Genomic DNA, 17,984 nt, shown 5'->3' on the forward strand with positions numbered 1-17,984 from the left:
TTTCTTTGACATCTCCCCTTTTCCCTCTCTCCCTGCTCTTCACCATCATTGGAGAGACAGCTCTCTCTCTCTCTCTCTCTCTCTCTCTCTCTCTCTCTCTCTCTCTCTCCACCCCACTTCCATCCAATGTTAATATAGCCTTTGGGGTGGAGGGTGGATAGAGTCTGGGATCTCCAACAAACTAAGAGAGGTATCTAGAGCCTTCCACAGGGACCACTTACGGGCAGTGGGCAACTCCTGTAAAACCAGTCCACATAAGAGGACCAGCCACGTACCCTCTAGCTCTAAAGGCGCTCCTTCACTTAACCTTACTTTGTCTTTTTATAAAAGAAAAACAATGAAAAAGCCCTCACTCCCGTGAGTCATTTGTAGCTGTAGGTGCTTGAAGCATTTATATGAGGAAAAAGACAGAGTGACTCCCAGAGAACAAACAGCCTGCCTCCTCTGGCCCAAGAGGAGAGGTCAGGAGAATGACAGTAACAATGAAGCAGAAGACGACAGAATCGGCGCCAATGTGCATTTAAGCAGAGACAGGAGTCCAGAATTCCTGGACGTCATAAAGGATCTATTTTCATTGTGGTCACTGTCAGCAAGACTGACTTCATTACCATCTGTCTTCATCTACCACTGCTTGAATAAGTATCAAGTATGGAGCCTTTCCTGGACTCCAGTCACCGAGGCTGAGAGGGAAGCAGTTATGTAACCATGTGATGCCTCACACTGCGCCCAGGGGTGAGGGGAGCAGATGAGAGGAGGGAGTTGGGAGGGGGCGCTAGTAAGGAAGACACAGCAAAGTGAGCTAACATCATTAGCTCCACCAACTCGGAAATAAAGAGCTCAGATCTCGGTTGAATAATAATTCTCTTTTTCAAGGTGGGTGATGTTTAAGCAATCATCTCTTGGAAATTGGTCATTACCACCAGCTAATAACAGACGTGTTAGTTAATAGCCCAAGGTGAAGCCAAGGGCAGGCAGCTCTTGCGCCAGCACACCAATCTTCAGTGGCAGGACTCAGATTCCAAGAATGTGATTGCTATGATGAACCTGCTCCCTGATTTATAACAACGCTGATATCTGTTATTCTTCTAAGTGCCTGCAGTGTCCAGGAACACTTCATCACTGAGGGGCTCTGAAATCCAACAACCGTCTACAATCCTGTGTCTAAAAGAAGCACTCTCTGTTCCTGTTGTGAGTAATGCCTATCCTGGGCTAGGCTGACCCTGGGTATCATGGACTGGGTGAAATTAGGGGATCCAGGGAACACCATTCAGAGGGGTGCACACATATTCTGATTGAGTCTCTGTAGCATTTGTTTTATTTTCAATTGTGTGTGTGTGCGCGCGCGTGTCTATGTTAGGAAGTGTACATATGAGTGTAGTGCCTTAAGAGGCCAGAAGAGGGCGTCAGATCCTTTGAAGCTAGAGTTACAGGTGTTTGTGTAGATGGTCTCCAAGGCTTTGGGTGGTGTTGGGGAGGAGGTGTTGTTGGTTGGTTTGTTGTTATTGCTTTTTTTTTAAGATTTATTTTATTATGTGAGTACACTGTAGCTGTAAAGATAGTGAGCCTTCATGTGGTTGTTGGGAACTGAATTTTAGGACCTCTGCTTGCTCTGGTCAACCTGCTCACTCAGTCCCTGCTCGCTCTGGCCCAAAGATTTATTTATTATTATACATAAGTACACTGTAACTGTCTTCAGACACACCAGAAGAGGGTGTCAGATCTCATTACGGGCGGTTGTGAGCCTCATTTACATGTGTTTGCTGGGATTTGAACTCAGGACCTACAGAAGAGCAGTCAGTGCTCTTACCTGCTGTGCCATCTCACCAGCCCTGTTGTTATCATTTTAATGTTCCTTACACTCTAGTTGTAGGAACTATGGTAGTTTCCATTTGACCAATGAGAAAAGTGAAGTTAGATAACCCTACATGGATGCTGGAAACCAAATTCTAATCCTCTGTGAGAACAACACTCTTAACTAAGCAGTCTCCACAGGCCCTGGTGGTGTGGGTTGTTTTGGGTTTTTTGTTTGTTTGTTTGTTTGTTTGTTTGTTTTTTAAGCCTTCCATTGTGAGGTCTGGAAGGATAAACAGGCAGGTAGATAGAACCTTAAGCGGGAGGGGAAGTATGAGACTGGTTTCCTACATTCCTTTCTGGCTTGTTGTTGTTGTTGTTGTTTTCCTTGGTTGGTTGGGTTTTTTTTTGTTTGTTTTGTTTCTTTTTTTTTTATTTTAATAATGCTAAGGTTTGGATGTTCTCGTTGTTTTGTTTTCTTTTCTTTTTAACCTTGCAACTGTCCACTGGGGGCTCCTAAGACTCAGTCTGCATTAGCTCATTTGACCCTTACAACAGCACAGGAGTTAGGTGGCATATGGCATAGTTTTCTGTGTTCATAAGATAACTGATACGAAGAGAAGGTTTTTTCCTGATCAACATCCCTCAGGAAATATCAAGCCAGAACTCTACTCCAGATGTCCTGACTTTTGATCCCATCACCCCCTCCTCCCATCACACGGCCTCTGATAGAGGTGTCCTATCCATCCCTCCCTCTAAGAGCCATTTCCTTCAAGAGAATGAACCAAGCCAAAAAAGTAATCATTTGATGGTGTTATTTGAATTATGGCATCACAGTCTTCAGTGGTTCCTACCACAATGGCAACATGAACATGAACTATCCTATCTGAACAGGACAGCCCACTCCACCATGAGTGCCCATATAAAGTATCTATCAGACCTGATACTGACCCACAGGCAATGAACAGGTAGTAAGCCCGAGGTTGTATTTCAGAAGCCCCAGAGATAGGGAGCACCAAGTCTGCTCAGCCTTGGTATGTGCTCTTTTTGTTAATACAGATCTGGCCCAATCAATATCCGGCCAACCCTACACAGTGTGGTGTCTGGTGATAGCTGACATTTATTATCTATCACAGATTCCTATTGTAGTGAGCGGATTATGAACTCATGAATAAAGACCATGTCTCTCTTCATATGCAGTGCATGATGGACAGCATTTTGCGATGAGTATTGGCTAGAACCTGACAAGTATCTCTGACGGCAACAGAAATTCCACTGAAAGGTTAATATTATACAATATAACTCATCATATTATGGGATGAACTGATCCCTTTATATTGAGTTGTCGGCTTTAGTCTATATAATGTGACCCATGCTTTAGGTAAAGCTGTTTAATTAAAAGTATTTTTAAAACAGGCTCTCCATGTCTGTGTGAATAGTGTCCTCGCTGGCTCTTTTCCTTCTGTTTCCTTTGTCCTGGTCTGGTTTGGTTTGATTTTATCTTATTTTATTTATGATTATTTTTCAGATGCCTATTGAGAAGGGTGTGATATTGGATGAGAGGGGAGGTGGGGAAGATCTGGGAGGATATGAGGGAGGAATGACCAAAATCAGAATATATTTTATGAAAAAAATATACTTTCAAAGTCCAGAATGCTAACCATTACACCATAGATCTGATATATATATATATATATATATATATATATATATATATATGTATGTATATATTCAATAAGAGAAGAAAATATTAGGCACAAAAATCTAGTCCTAAAATTTTAAATCCTAGGAATAAGAGGGGAGATATTTGGTTAAATATTTTGTGTTTATATGCGGTGCATCTATGTAAATTTTAATGATGGAATACTTTAGACATTTCCACCCAGTCATTTTCAAAAAAAACTAGCCTCTAACTCTGAATTGCTATCTCAAGAAAGACAGACCCATTCTCAGAACTCAATTATCAAGTAAGGCATATATTTCTCTTCCTCCATCTTGTGGGATAAACAGACAGAGTTAGGAGAACCCATATTTGGTAATGATATTCCTGAATGCCGTGAGTCCATTCGGTACTGCCTTTTGCCATACAAACACCCACTGATTTATACCTCAAGGCTGTGAATCAATAGAGAAGAACAGAGAAAGTATTTGAGCACATAAAAAGTTTGATGGTCAGAAACAGCCAGGAAAAAAAAAGCCCATTCGTTGTCATTTATCACCCTAGGTACAGGGATAAAAACAGTAGCCTCTCTGTTCTTTATTTTTAGCAGAAATACTTGCCCATTATCTCCCTTGGTCCCAGAACCAAGGCCATGTTCCTGGACATAAAACCCTACTTACTTGGACAAAGCACCCTCGTCAATCAGAAGCAAGCTCCCGTGTGTGCAAATGCCTAGCTCGTATGCATCTGCCAAGACCTTGAGTGTGCTTCTGACTGCCTGACAGATGAACAAGTCACATAAGGAATAATCCACCCACCTGTCCATGAGGGCTGTTCTTCATCTCATCAGCCTGCTATGATCCATGAGTTTACGTGTATTCATCACCATGACCTAGAAACACAAGTCGGAAGAAACACTAACTTCTTGAGAAGACCAGAACAATGTCCAAGGCTAGAGAATAATAGCTGCCTCCCAGACATCTGTACAGAAATAGTATACAGTACCAAAAACCTTTTTTTGAACTGAATAAATAAACAAACAAACAAACAAACAAACAAACTGTGCACCTCCTGTTAAACATGTCACCCTATATAATTGGCTATACAAGACTGTCAAATGTGTCAAGAACATAGCCTTGAACTTTATTTGAAATGCTCAATCCACACACAGAGGCTTATTTGGTGGAAGGCAGGGGAGGGGGTTCCTGAGCTTAGACTCTAACCTGACTTAGCACAAATCCATTAACAACTTTAAGTGAACAGCTGAAACTCTAACAACATTTATTGCCTCAGTGTTCAAGTAAGAAACTATAAATCACCTGTGGTAGTCATCTGCTTAGTTTTTAAAAACATAATAGGCCATTGCTATAAAATAAAAGCTCCAATCTCTACCACTCTGTAAAACACTTGTCTCTGTGACATAGACTCACCCCCACAGACAATATGATGACCACATCTTAACTCCAAAAATACCTAGTGCCTTCCACGGCACAAAAGAAAAGTCCAAGTTCTGTTATAGAGCCATCAAGATGGCTCAGCCAGTTAAGGGGCTTGTCACTAACTCCCAGGATTTGTCTTCGATCCCCAGTGGAGGAGAACAAACTCCTGAAAGTTGTCTTCTGACCTCCACATGAACAACACACACACACACACACACACACACACACACACACCATGCACATAAAACAAGTATATAAACAAACAAAAAAAAAGTTATGAAAGGAAGTCTGTTGCAAAATGGCTTGCTGTCACCATACACCATAGTAATGACAAGACTCCTGTAATTAGACAGGAACCATCTGGAGATAAGAATAAAGGCTCGGGTGCTACAGAACCTTGAAACTTTGACCAAGTGTGTGAAAATGAAAATCTAGAGGCAGGAGGGATCACTGAAACAGTGGCCTTCAATCCAAGATGGCAGAGCTGAGTCTTGCATTTGGCTTGCTTCTAAGCAAAGTGGTCCTAGGCACAAGGATGCTTAAAGGATTCTCAGAGTTTGGCCCTGCCCAGCAGCTGCAAACAGTTTAACTGAAAACAGTGTGTGACATGAACAGTTTCAGATCAGAAGAAACTGGGGAAATTTTAAAATTCCTAGAATTACATGCAGGTGGATGCACAGGATATCAGGTTCTCTGGGATGGAGCAAAGGCAATTTGCTAAGAAAAAAAGAGTCGGGTGTTCCCATGTAGAGCTGGGTGAGAATTCAAATGACTAATTCCGTATGTTGGACTCTGGCAAATACGAGAAAACCTAGCAGGGGAGGGAAAGGAAAGAAATAGCAAATATCTAAACTAGAATTGATTAAATGAAGCCTAAAATAATGATGAAGGGATCACTAAACAAAGCAGGTTCTTTGCGAAGGTAAACAAGATCAACAACTATTAAGTAGTTTTAGGGCCAAAGCCTGGGCCCTAGCAGCCCTAACATGATGTTCTTCAATATGTCAATTAAACATATAAATAATAGCGTAATAAGAGGAAGGGACTCTATTCGATGTGGTCACTTCAGAAAATGCCCAGTGCCCCCACCCAAGCTCATCTAAAACTAACATGAGGTTTGGGTTTGAACAGAAGACAAGAGGTGTAAGGAACTAGGTAGTCCTGGGTATGGCACGGCCCTGCCCATCACTGGCCCACTGTTGTATCAGCCCTGGTGTGTCATGCAAGGTGGTCTGGTAAGTTGTCTACATCAATCTGAAGTCCTCCAACAGGTGTCTCTGCACAAATCCCTCAATTGTTGACTCAAATATCAACTTTCAAAGCAATATATATATATATTTGGTATCTGTATTTTTATATATGTATGTAGCAGCACATATTAGTATGGCATTTATGTGTTTCTGTGTATGAAGATGGGAATGCTTACCTGCATGGAACATGGGAAGGCCAGAAGTCAATGCCAGGTATCTTCATCAGTCACTCTGCACTTTATTTTGGGGGTCAGGACCTCCAAACCACCACCAAGTTAGGTAGACTGCCTGCTCAACAAGCCCCCAGGATCCAACTGACTTCACTCCCAGCACTGGGGTTTCAGGTACATCCCAGCTTCCTGTGGGGACTGGTGAGCCAACCTTAGATCCTCGTGCTTGGCTGAAATCACCCACTGAGCCATCTCTCCAGCCATAGGTTTCTATATTTTCCTTAAGTCTTTTCTCCTGAGTAAGTACCTTGTTTTGAAGACATGGTCTCACTATGATCATCATGCTGTAAGTGCTGAGCTCAAGGGATCCCCTGGCCTCAGACTTTCAAATACTAAGACTACAGATTGGAGCTACCATGTCTGGCCAGATGAATAATTTATCATCATCATCATGATCATCAACAACATTATCATTATGATTCCTCTCTCTTGTTCTTTGAGAAATTCGTATGGTGTGTTTTGATCCTATTAACCCCACCCTTCAATTTCTCCAAGATGTACTCTCCCATCCTACTTACCAGATTTTGCATCCTCTTTTTTTTTTTCAATCCATTAAGCCCAGTTTGTGCAGCATATATGTTCTTGGCACACTGGAGCATAGTCAACCTACGAGGTGCTATACTCTTCAAGGAAACTGATGTTTCCTCTCTCAGGCGCTGTCAATTGCCAATCACTCCTTAGGTGAGGTGGAGCTTTGTATCCACCTCCCTCTGTCTATGCTGGAATGTCATCTGCCTTATGGATCCTGTCACAACTACTATGAGTTCATTTCCCTTCTCCCAAGGAAATTCCAATGCCTTCGAGTCCATTTTCTCAGTAGTCTGGTAATGAAAGGGAGGAACGTGAGTGTCCCTCTTCACGGTACCCTTGGTCTTGTCAAGACATTTCAAAAGTCAGCTAGTAAGAGAGAGGGCAGAAGACTCAAGTTAGTAGAATTACAAACAAAATGGGGAGGGGCGTTATTCAAGCAGAAAGCTACTGAAATCCAGGAGTTTCTTAGAGATTACTTTGAAAATGTATACTCCAGTCAACTAGAAAATCTAGAATTGGGAAATTTCTAGTCTTATATAGTCTGCCAAAATTGAACCAAGAGAACCTAAAATTCCTAAACAAGTAGGTAAGAAGTAGGTTGCAGCCATGAGTCTCCCAGAAGATAGAAGTCTGGGGCTGCACAGGTTCATTGCTGAGTTTTACTAGAACACAAGGAAGCTAGTACCAATGTTCCTAAAACTATCCCATAAAATAAGGAAAGAATGCTTCCAAACTCAAAGGAAGACAATATTATGTTGATACCCAAACCAGGTAAGGAAAAGAGAAGAAGAAGAGATGGAGAGAGAGAAAGCGGAAGAGGAAAGAAAAGAGGAGGGGAGGGGAGAGGGAAGAAAGAAAAGGGAGAGAGGGAGAAAGAGGCAGAACTATAGACAATATCTGATGAACAGAGATTCAAAGTCTTCAACAACAAACACGCAAGTTGGATCATTATGTCAAAATGCCAGGCGTTGTGGCCCTCGGGTGCAGTTCTAGCTCCTGGGAGGCATAAACAAAATAATTGTACATTTGACTTGGGGCCAGCCCGGGCTACAGAGTGAGGCATTATCTTAAATATTAAAAAAATAAAATAAAATGTAAAAATGAAAAAGTAAAAGTCATGCAACATGTAATCAAATTGATTTTGATTTCACTCCAGAAATGCAAAGATGGCTCCAAGTATGTAAATCAATAAATGTCATGCTGCGCCTAGACAAAAGCCAAGACAAAAGTCACATAACTCTTCAATAGATACCCGGAGAAAACTTTTAACAAAAGTCAGCTTCCCTATGTAATACAACCCTGAGGATGTTAGGAATAGAGGATCATGATCTATCCTAATTTAATTCCTGGTTGCTGACCAGCTAAAGATGAAAAGGCTTTATTCACCATAGACTTCCAGGTCTCAATCCATCACTGAGGCGAGTCAGGGCAAAGATTTGGACATGGGAACTGAAGCAGAGGCCGTGGAAGTGTGCCCTGCTTTCTGACCTGCTCCTTGCTCAAGGTCACCTACCTTACTTATAAAGACCAGGGCATCACCTCAAGGGTGGCCCCGCCCACCATGACCAATTAGCATTTAGCAGTTAAGAAAATGCCACCATGACATGCCCATAGGCCAATCCCTCAGAGGTAACCTCTCAACTGATGTTCCTTCTTCCCAGGTGTCAAGTTAACAACTGGCACTAATTAGGACATGTCATTTCAAACAATAAAGGCTCTCAAAGCAAACATATAGCAAAATTGTACTGAATGAGGAAAACATAGGTGTTCACCTAAAACCAGGAATGAAATATGCCCAACTAAAGACGATGGACCAGGGACCAAAACCATTATCGTGGATAAAAAATAAATGGGCAGATTTTTCTATAGCACAGGCCTTTGATCCCTTTCAAAAGTGCTGTGATGTCCTCTCCCTCCCATCTCCCACAACTAACAACACTAACTACCACCGTTGTCTTGTGGTAACACAATTTCATCATGTCAAAATTAGGAATTAGCTAAAGAGCTTAGGGTATCTTTCTGGTTCTAAGATGTTATCCCTTTTTTAAAAAAATTAATCAGTGATTTCAAAACAGCCTTCCAAAAAGTAGCAAGGAGACATCAGATCAAGTGCATACATTGTATCCTAATGGAGTGTTTCCTAAGTGGTAAAATGTGGTTAGAGAAGGGGATACATCTCAGAATGAAAGAAATATCCTAATTCCTGTGAAGATGCTAACTCAATTAGAGTGTGATTTCTCCATATTTGAAAGGAAATAAAATGCTTTTGTGAAACAGAGGGGTGATGGATCTTCAATGATGGAAATACAGGCCTGATACAACAAAAGAGCTGAGTGTACTTGCTTGCTCCAGCCCAGCTTCCCAGAACCTACCATGTGTTCACAGATCATGCCCTAGCCGTTCTTTTTTCCTGGCTGGACCCCTCATTTTGCAAGAGTAACAAGGGAAGGGCATGCTAACAAGGCCCGGGGAGCCATGAGTGAGATTGGCCACTTCACAGCTCTAGCCTGCAGCTGCAGACATTTCAACTAAGGGTCGAAAGAGGGACCACCCAAGCCCTGAAGAACTGTGAAGTGCAGTTTCTCTGAAAACCAATAGTCCACAAGAAAAAGCATCCTAGAAGAGAGGGAGAATCCCATCCTGCCTATAACAAATCCCTGCTATATCCTCTTAGCCTGCATCAAGGTGATGAGCCAGAGTGAAGGCCACTGCAGTTTGTTACTCCTTTGCATAACTGATGTCTTCATTTCTTCGACAGTGAGTAAAAATCTCACTGGATTTGAGCCTGCCCAGTATGAAAATATCTACATGGAAAACTACAACCGAAGAAGCACAAAGTTCCAACGAAATGGAGTCATGAGAGACTTTCACAGTGAGCTGGGTGGAAGTGGGAGCTACCTTCCAATAGCCGCTCAACTCTCAGTGTCGCTGTCCCCGATGCCAATTAGTCAGTCAACCATAGTATGAAATATTAGGCGGAAAGTTCTAGAATAAGCAGCTCATAAGTTTAAAGTGTGTGCCATTCAGAGTAACACGATGACATCTTAGGTCATCCTGTTCTGTTCTGAGTGGGACATGAATCACCCTTTTGTCCAAGGTATCCTCATTGTGTATGCTATCTGCCCATTACTATGCATAGTACAACACACAGACACAGAGAGAGAGAGAGAAGCTGATATGATATAGCCATATAACTTTTATTATATAATATTATAATTGTTATATTTTATTGTTCTTATCGCTTTACTATGCTCAGCTATAATTTTATTTTATTTTATTGTTCTTATTCCTTTACTGACTACAATCTAATTTTATTGTAGATATAAGATTCAGTACCATCCAGTGTTTCAAACAGTTGGGCTCTTAGATATGGGTCCTATAGGTAAGGGGCCACTATGGGGGGCTCAAAGCAATTTTGCAGAGATCTTTCTGGAGGGAACTTTAACTGTATTCACCATTTATGAACTAATTGCAACTATAAATCAGAATCACAAGTGCTCTACCATAATGTTCTATATTCCTGGACCCAAAAATTATAACTCAAGAGAGCTAAAAGAAAACTTGCATTGGTCTCAGTGAATGGTACACATAAGAGGAAAGGTTCACATATTCACCTAAATCAGTTCATCTAAAATCATTTTAATTTTTAAAATATACTCGTAGTTTACATTTTTTTAGTTTACTGAGGGAGGTGGAGTGGTGGCACATGCATGGCATGCAGGAGAGACAATTACCAAGCGTCAGTTATTTTCTTCTGTGGGCCCTGAGGATCAAAACTGGGGATCAGCAGTGGTCATCAGCCTTGGCAGCCAGCGTCTTTACCATGGAACCACCTCACTGGCCCTCACAAATAATTATAAAAACTAGTATATCATTTAACAATTTTAACTTCCAGCATGCATATGTATGCTTTTCCATTTGTTAATACGTCCTTGGGGTGTGTTCACAAAAAGTGGTCATTTTCTTTGTGCATAAATTAAATTCATACTGCAATGATGTGTCCAGCTTATATTTCCTTGATGTTTGTTGGGACTTTAAGGATAGTGGAAGCACTCAGAGTGGATACAACACCCTCCTTTTTTCCAGGGTCATTATACCAAGCCTTTGGACTCATGCTCACACTCCTGATTGGACCCATTTTTAGTGATCACCTTCATGGGCCTTCACAAGAGGTCAACAATCCTTTCGCATCAGCTAACTTTACAATAAAATTACATATACACAGAGATCACTGGATGCCTCGGTGGCAGCCACATGTCACCTCTGCATTCTCTAAAGTACAAGGCAGTGTGTGATAACAGAAAAGCAGCAGAATTCTCAATCCAAATACTTCTCCACATCCTTCTATCAGTGTAAACGTTGTGTAACCCAGTTCTGCTTTCGGAGACATAGGTTCTCCCGTGGTGAAAATGGTAGGACAGTCTGAGATCAGAAAATTTTAATCTACCATCCTAAGAGATTTAGGTAATCACTATTCCCAGCAGACAAATGCCCCATCTCAATGAAGCATGCACGAACTCATGCCCATGCGCCTGTGGGAAGAGACGGAGGTACAAGGCTGTTTTGTATGTCCTACTTCTGAATATCATTTGTTTCCTGGCCTCAAGAAAAAAAAATGGAAACACATAAATGTCATTTGAGTTCTGACCAGCATTAACTTTCTCTGATTTCTTTCTTTTAGACTACTGTTTGAGTCAAAGATATTTTTAAAATATGACTTTTTTATATTGCCCACCCTAACTGGTGAGAAGGAGAACACTTACCAAAATCTCCTGGGAGCCAATCAGGAGACACGCCTTTAATCCTAGCACTTGAGAGACAGAGTCAGGCAGATCTCTGTCAGTTCGAATCCAGCCTGGTCTACAGAGTAAGCTCTAAGCTAGTCAAGGGTCTCATACATAATTAGACCCTGCCTCCCCTCCCTCAAAAAAAAAAAAGCCTGCTGAAATTAAATCTTGGTCTTCATATAAGACAATTCTGTATGTGCTTATAATTTAAAATATGTATGATTCCATTTGCATGTGTTATTTAATTGATGGGTTAAGACAGGGTCTGCCTGTGTATCCCTGAACTAGAACTCACTAGACAGAATTGGATAGTCTCAAATGGCCAGGTACCTTTGGGCCTCAGCCTCCTGAGTGCCATTTGCAGATTCTTACAACTGGAGCTTCACAAATGGATTTAACATTTTATTTTCAGGTTGAGACTAAGTTCAAGCCAAAAGAACAGGAGAAGGAAGATGAAAGGAAGAAAGAAAGAGAGAGAGAGAGGGAGAAAGGAGGGAAGGCGGGAGAGAGGAAGGAAGGAAGGAAGGAAGGAAGGAAGGAAGGAAGGAAGGAAGGAAGGAAGGACCAGAACACAGGAGAAGGCTCCGTGGTAAAAGTGCTTGCTGCACAAGCATGAGAAGCAGAGTTCAGACCCATGGCCTGCACCTAAAACTGAGTATTGTTGGCACAGCCTTGAGAAGCAGAGATGGCAGATCCCAGCAGCTTGCTGGCTGGCCAGTCTACCCAAATAGGCAAGCTCTGGGTATAATGAAAGACACTGTCTCAAAAACAAAGTGGGGAATTGACCAAGGTAAGCATTTGGTGTCAACTTCTGGTCTCCACATGTACACACACACACACACACACACACACACACACACAATCATACACATGCACACACATGCACACGCTGCACACACACTCGTACACATGCATGTACACACACACACAATCATACACATGCACACACATGCACACGCTGCACACACACTCGTACACATGCATGTACACACACACACAATCATACACATGCACACACATGCACACGCTGCACACACACTCATATACATGCATGTACACACATACAATCATACACATGCACACACATACACATGCACATACATTAAGGAAGGACAGGGACAGGTAGCCACACATAGGAGGATAAGACCCTTTCATAGCCAAAGAAAGATCACTGGAAGCCTGCTGCCTTCAGAAGTGCAAGAGTTTTACAATAAATAACACTGCAATCTAAAGAGGTTTGATGTGTTTAACTGGCTTTAATGTGAGCAAACACACAGCCATCTAAGCTGCTTTCACTGCAGATCTGTAGCCTGATAAAAATGCCCCATCACTGGTACTCAAAACAATTTAATGACTTAGGTAGATTCTATTCCTTGGAGGCAGAAGGCAGCTGGAATGCAAGGCTCAAGTTCCCAAAGTTCAGATAGTTTTAGAACATTAAAAATATTTCCCACAGGAAGAATTAATTTCTCTCAGGCCAAAAAATAAAAAGGAGAATTTCTTCAATTAGTCCCACGTTTTGGACAGAAACAATAGAAATTCTCAGTCCCATAGGTGACTTCTGCAGAAAGGCTTAAACCAACACTTTCCCAAGAGGCCATATCCAGGTCTGTTAGAAGTGTGTGAACATGAATATATGTAGGCAATTTACATATTCAATGCACACAGTTTACATAGACTGACAATGGCCAGACAGTCTATTCCCATACTCTTTTCAAGTCCACAATTTATTCCCGCTGCCTATAAGTTGGATGGCTTGAAAGTTCGTCCATTTCTGTTTCTTCTTATTCAGATACTGTTACTGCTCTGGGTCCCCAGAGAGAGGCACGATGCTTAATTCATAGAATCATATACAGAACTATGGTATGTGAGAGTGAAAAGGATTCTGTTCTCCACCCCCTCTGACATGCAGAATTAGGCAAATACAGACGAAGTCATTCAAAATATTTCTACATCCCCTCAAAGGTGGTTGGGAAATGTCACCCTAATGGAGGGCAATGCGTAGAACCGCCCCTCCTCTGGAGACCTGGTTCAGTACATAGGCTTTGGAGTTATGGCGTAATTGGACCTTGCCCCAGCTCTGCTGACCACTAACTAAGTTATGCAAGTGACTGAGACTTTCAGAGGCTTTACATTCCCATCTGCGAAGTGGGAGTCCAAGACTTGAGAGGACTCTAATGAATTCACTGTAAATGTCCAGACTCAATGCACCTTTGTTTCAGAATACTAACTGTCCTTTGCTGTGTGGCTTTGGGATTCCAGAGCCTCCAAAGAAGTGTCATAGATAATTGCTGCTGAGTAAATGTAATATAATCATCTCATGTCCCATGTCAGCATAAAAACTAAGCAAATTCATAGGGTAGCATTCATATATATATATGTATATATATATTCAGTTAAGGTTATTAATCTAGATATTGTCTTGGTCATCAGCCCTTTGAGAACACACTTTTCAAAACAACTATATAGAGCCAGATTTTGGGGGTGTGGTGATTGTACACCTTCCATCATGGCATTCAGAAGGCAGGGGCACGTGGATCTATGAGTTTTAAGCTAACCTAGACTACATAGTGAGTTCCAAGCCAGCCATGGCTACATAGTGAGACCTTGTCTTAAAACAATGAAGAAAGAAAAAGCAAAGGAGGGAGGGAGGGAGGGAGGGAGGGAGGGAGGGAGGGAGGGAGGGAGGGAGGGAGGGAGGGAGAACCATGAGGAGGATGGGGAGATGACTCTGTTGGTTAATTGCTTACCATGCACGCTTGAGAATCAGAGTTTGGAGCTCCAGCACTCATGTTAATGCGTGGGTAGGGACAGAACCTGTCTGTAACTTCAGTGTTCAGAAAGTGAAGACAGAGGAGCCCTGGAGCCCGCTGCCTAGACAGATTACCTCTGAACACCTTATCTCAATGAAAAGGGTAGCATAATCAATGAGGAAATCTCACAGCCTAGCTTTGACAGGCACATGCATGCGTGTATGCTGGGGTACATGTGCACGCTCTCTCATGCACACACACGCACACACACACACAAACAAACAAGCGCATACGCAAACACATGCACTTACACAGGTATAAGTTCACCGCACACACCACACATGCACACACCTGCAATAAAACAGAAAGAAAGAACCACATGGCTGTAAGCTCTTTCAAAAACAAAAGTACAGTTGGACATTATTATTTTCCCACTTTCAGCTCTTCCAAGTATTAAAAAAGGGTTCAAGAACCAAAACTCAGTGGTAGGAGAGAGAAAGCTCAGTCTGATCCTTGGCTGCTTTTCATCTGAGGCATTTCAGTTTGGTTACTTCTCAGAGTCACTGAGGGCTAATGGTGCAATGTGATTGTGCCTAGATGGATTTCCCATGACGAGGGACACTGGCTCATCGCTTGTGGTCCTGCTGGGGTGGCAGTGTTTGTCTTTCTCTCAGGCTTTCGGGGTTGGGGGCATGGCGTGCAGCACTTTTGCTTCTTGGGACATTTGTTTCCAATTTTGCAAACACTGTGAATGTGGTTATTTTTGTAGCTCTGTTAGGAGGGTGCCTGGCATTTGGGTTTTCTGGTTGGAGTTAATTATAAATCATTAGGGTTCCAGTGCCCACAACAAAGTGCCTGGACCTTGAAGCTCAGTTGCTGGTGATTGCCAGAGTTCTACCCAAAGCCCCTGCCTCTTGCTAAATCACTCCAAGTCTCATTATGGAGAAGGGGGAGGGGGTGTTATTTTAAGATGTTTTCGTTGGCTTCTAAATGGAAAGCTTAAGTTCCAAGTTCCCCTTTTTTTCCCAGAGAAAGATAAACTTTGGGGACTGTAAATCATGAGACTTGTGTGTCATTTGAAAGGATTCATGTATTAAAGTCAGTCCAGTCACCTCACTGATGTCTTAGGGAAGTGAAGAGACTTGCCACACATAGCAAAAGGGGCCCTTTCAGTAGCACTGGGCCCATGCCCAGATCCATTGCTTTGGAATGATAAATCATGTCTACTTTCAACCACATACACACAGTCACCCCACATTTATAGAAATAGCACAATGACCTGACCAGTAATTCCAGGACCAGTCATGAGCAAAACTAGTAAACCTGAGATGACAAGCCCGTCTCTACCTAAACACAATCTTATTTCCTGCCCATAGTCAGAGACCCACAGCCTTGCATTCTGCAAGCCTGCAGCTGTAGTGGCTCATACATGCATCCTCCAGGATAACAGCCATTGTCCCAAGTTTCTGACAGTAAAATGTCTCTGCTCGAGGCTGAAGGAAAGACCATGGGTGCCCAGGTGTGGCTGAAGAGACTGCCACACCTGGCACCCATCCTATACAGTCACCAAACCCAGACACTATTGTGGATGCCAACAAATGCATGCTGACAGAAGCCTAAGTTGTCTCCTGAGAGGCTCTGCCAGAGCCTGACAAATACAGAGGCAGATGCTCGCAGCCAATCATTGGACTGAGCACAGGTCCCCAACGGAGGAGTTAGAGAAAGGACTGCAGGAGCTGAAGGGGAACCAACCAGACGCCCCCCCCCCAGAGCTCCCAGGGATTAAACCCCCAACCAAAGAGTTCACATGGAGTGATCCATGGCTCCAGCCACACATGTAGCAGAGGATGGCCTTATCGGGCATCAATGGGAGGAGAAGTCCTTGGTCCTGTGAAGGCTCTATGCCCCAGTGTAGGGAAATGCCATGGCGGTGAGGTGGGAGTATGTGGGTGGGGGAGCACCCTCATAGAAGCAAGGGGAAGGGGAGTGGGATAGGAGATTCTGGGGGGGGGGGGTGTGACCAGGAAAGAGAATAACATTTGAAATGTAAATAAAGAAAATATCCAATAAAAAACAAAATAAAATAAAATGCATTTGCTCCCACGGATCTCTGTCTCCAACTAAAGAGCACATGATTGATCAAATTTTAAAAATAAAGACGTGCGTTTGGACATTGATTGGTGGTGGCTGTACAGTAGCATAGGACATGTTTTCTAATGTCTGGCTTTATTTTGACCTCCGAATCCTCCTTTCTCCAAACCCTTCCTTGGATGAAGCAGAGCCGGTGGCTGAGACATTCACTTCTTCCCAGCTCCGCTGGAACGCCAAGAGCTGTGCTTGGCAACCAACAGGCTTCAAGACTCACTTGTAAGTCAGGGAAGCCTGTGATGCTCGGCCCAGGGCGTGGCACTATTAGAAGGTGTGGCCTTGTTGGAGTATGAGTGGCACTGTGGGTGTGGGCTTTAAAATTCTTGTCCTAGCTGCCTGGAAGCCAGTATTCTGCTTGCAACCTTCAGATAAAGATGAGGAACTCTCAGCTCTTCCTGCACCATGCCTGCCTGGATGCTGCCATGTTCCTGCCTTGATGATAACTGACTGAACCTCTGAACCTGTAACCCAGCCCCAATTAAATGTTGTCTTTATAAGAGTTGCCTTGGTCATGGTGTCGGTTCACAGCAGAAAAACCCTATCTAAGACAAAGGCTAATTCCACTTCTCCTTTCTTCTGCCCCTGATAGATCCTAAGGATGGATGAAAGCACAGAGCTTGCATCTCGTGGAACAGGTAAAGGTATTCCAGCTAACCTGAATTCTGAAGCAAGAACACTTCTGTACCAGAAGGGCTAGAGACACACGCCCCACCCAGGACTGCCTCGGACTCAGCCTCCAGGGAAGCGCCGTGCTTCCCAGCTCCAGTCATTACTTTTCACAGACCCCAACTAGGAAAAACAAAACAACCAAAAACAAACAAAAAAGAAAAACCAGAAAATCCTTAGATGTGTGACCTCTATGGTTTGCTAATGAAGCTCTTTCGTTCTCCTCTTTCTCACTTCTAAGTCTGGAATTACAAGTTTCACTATTACTCGAAGATAACTCAGCTAGGTGAAAAGGAAAACCAAGGATGTCACTTCCCTTCACTTGACTTCTAACGTGGAAATAGACTTTTTAATGTCAGCTTTACATTCTAACGACAGCGACAATGAGAGGTGGAAAGGGATGGGCTGATACTTGGTGCCAGGCAAGCCACTGAAAGCAGCCTCGTGCCCGCCCTCTGTCAAACAGTACTGACCTTGGCCTCCAACTGCTCCTGGGGAGGCTCGCTCCATCCTGTTCTCTTGCCCCTCCCTTTGATGATACTAGTGATATTTACAACTCCACTGCTAGCATCCTCCTTGTCCCATGGACATCATGAATCCAGCTCCTAGCATGGAAGACCGTCAGTGAAGTTCTCTATGCTGTCCCCAAGACACGTATTTAAGGTAGCTTGATTATGAGTGGATTATGGGTGGATGCTGGGGGAGGAGACCCACTTGCTTCTGTCTGGT

The 17,984-nt window shown here is 43.0% G+C and overlaps 2 long non-coding RNA genes across 4 annotated transcripts in view; one reads left to right on the forward strand and one right to left on the reverse strand.

The window, feature by feature from the left end:
- Positions 1-17,984, reverse strand: part of Gm39816 — a 91,974-nt gene that overhangs the window by 42,246 nt on the left and 31,744 nt on the right. For both annotated transcript variants that reach the window (XR_001780196.1, XR_879813.2), the window contains exon 3: positions 4,270-4,343. This is a non-coding gene — a long non-coding RNA (predicted gene, 39816). The remainder of the gene's footprint in view (positions 1-4,269; positions 4,344-17,984) is intronic.
- Gm35282 lies at positions 590-17,348 on the forward strand. 2 transcript variants are annotated; one of them, XR_388601.1, is made up of 3 exons: positions 590-732; positions 1,091-1,188; positions 17,179-17,348. It is a non-coding gene; the product is annotated as a predicted gene, 35282 (long non-coding RNA). The 2 variants fall into 2 exon arrangements; XR_388600.1 differs by lacking the exon at positions 17,179-17,348 and adding an exon at positions 2,992-3,069.

Source organism: Mus musculus, chromosome 11, assembly GCF_000001635.26.
Source record: "Mus musculus strain C57BL/6J chromosome 11, GRCm38.p6 C57BL/6J".
NCBI classification, from domain to species: Eukaryota; Metazoa; Chordata; class Mammalia; order Rodentia; family Muridae; genus Mus; species Mus musculus.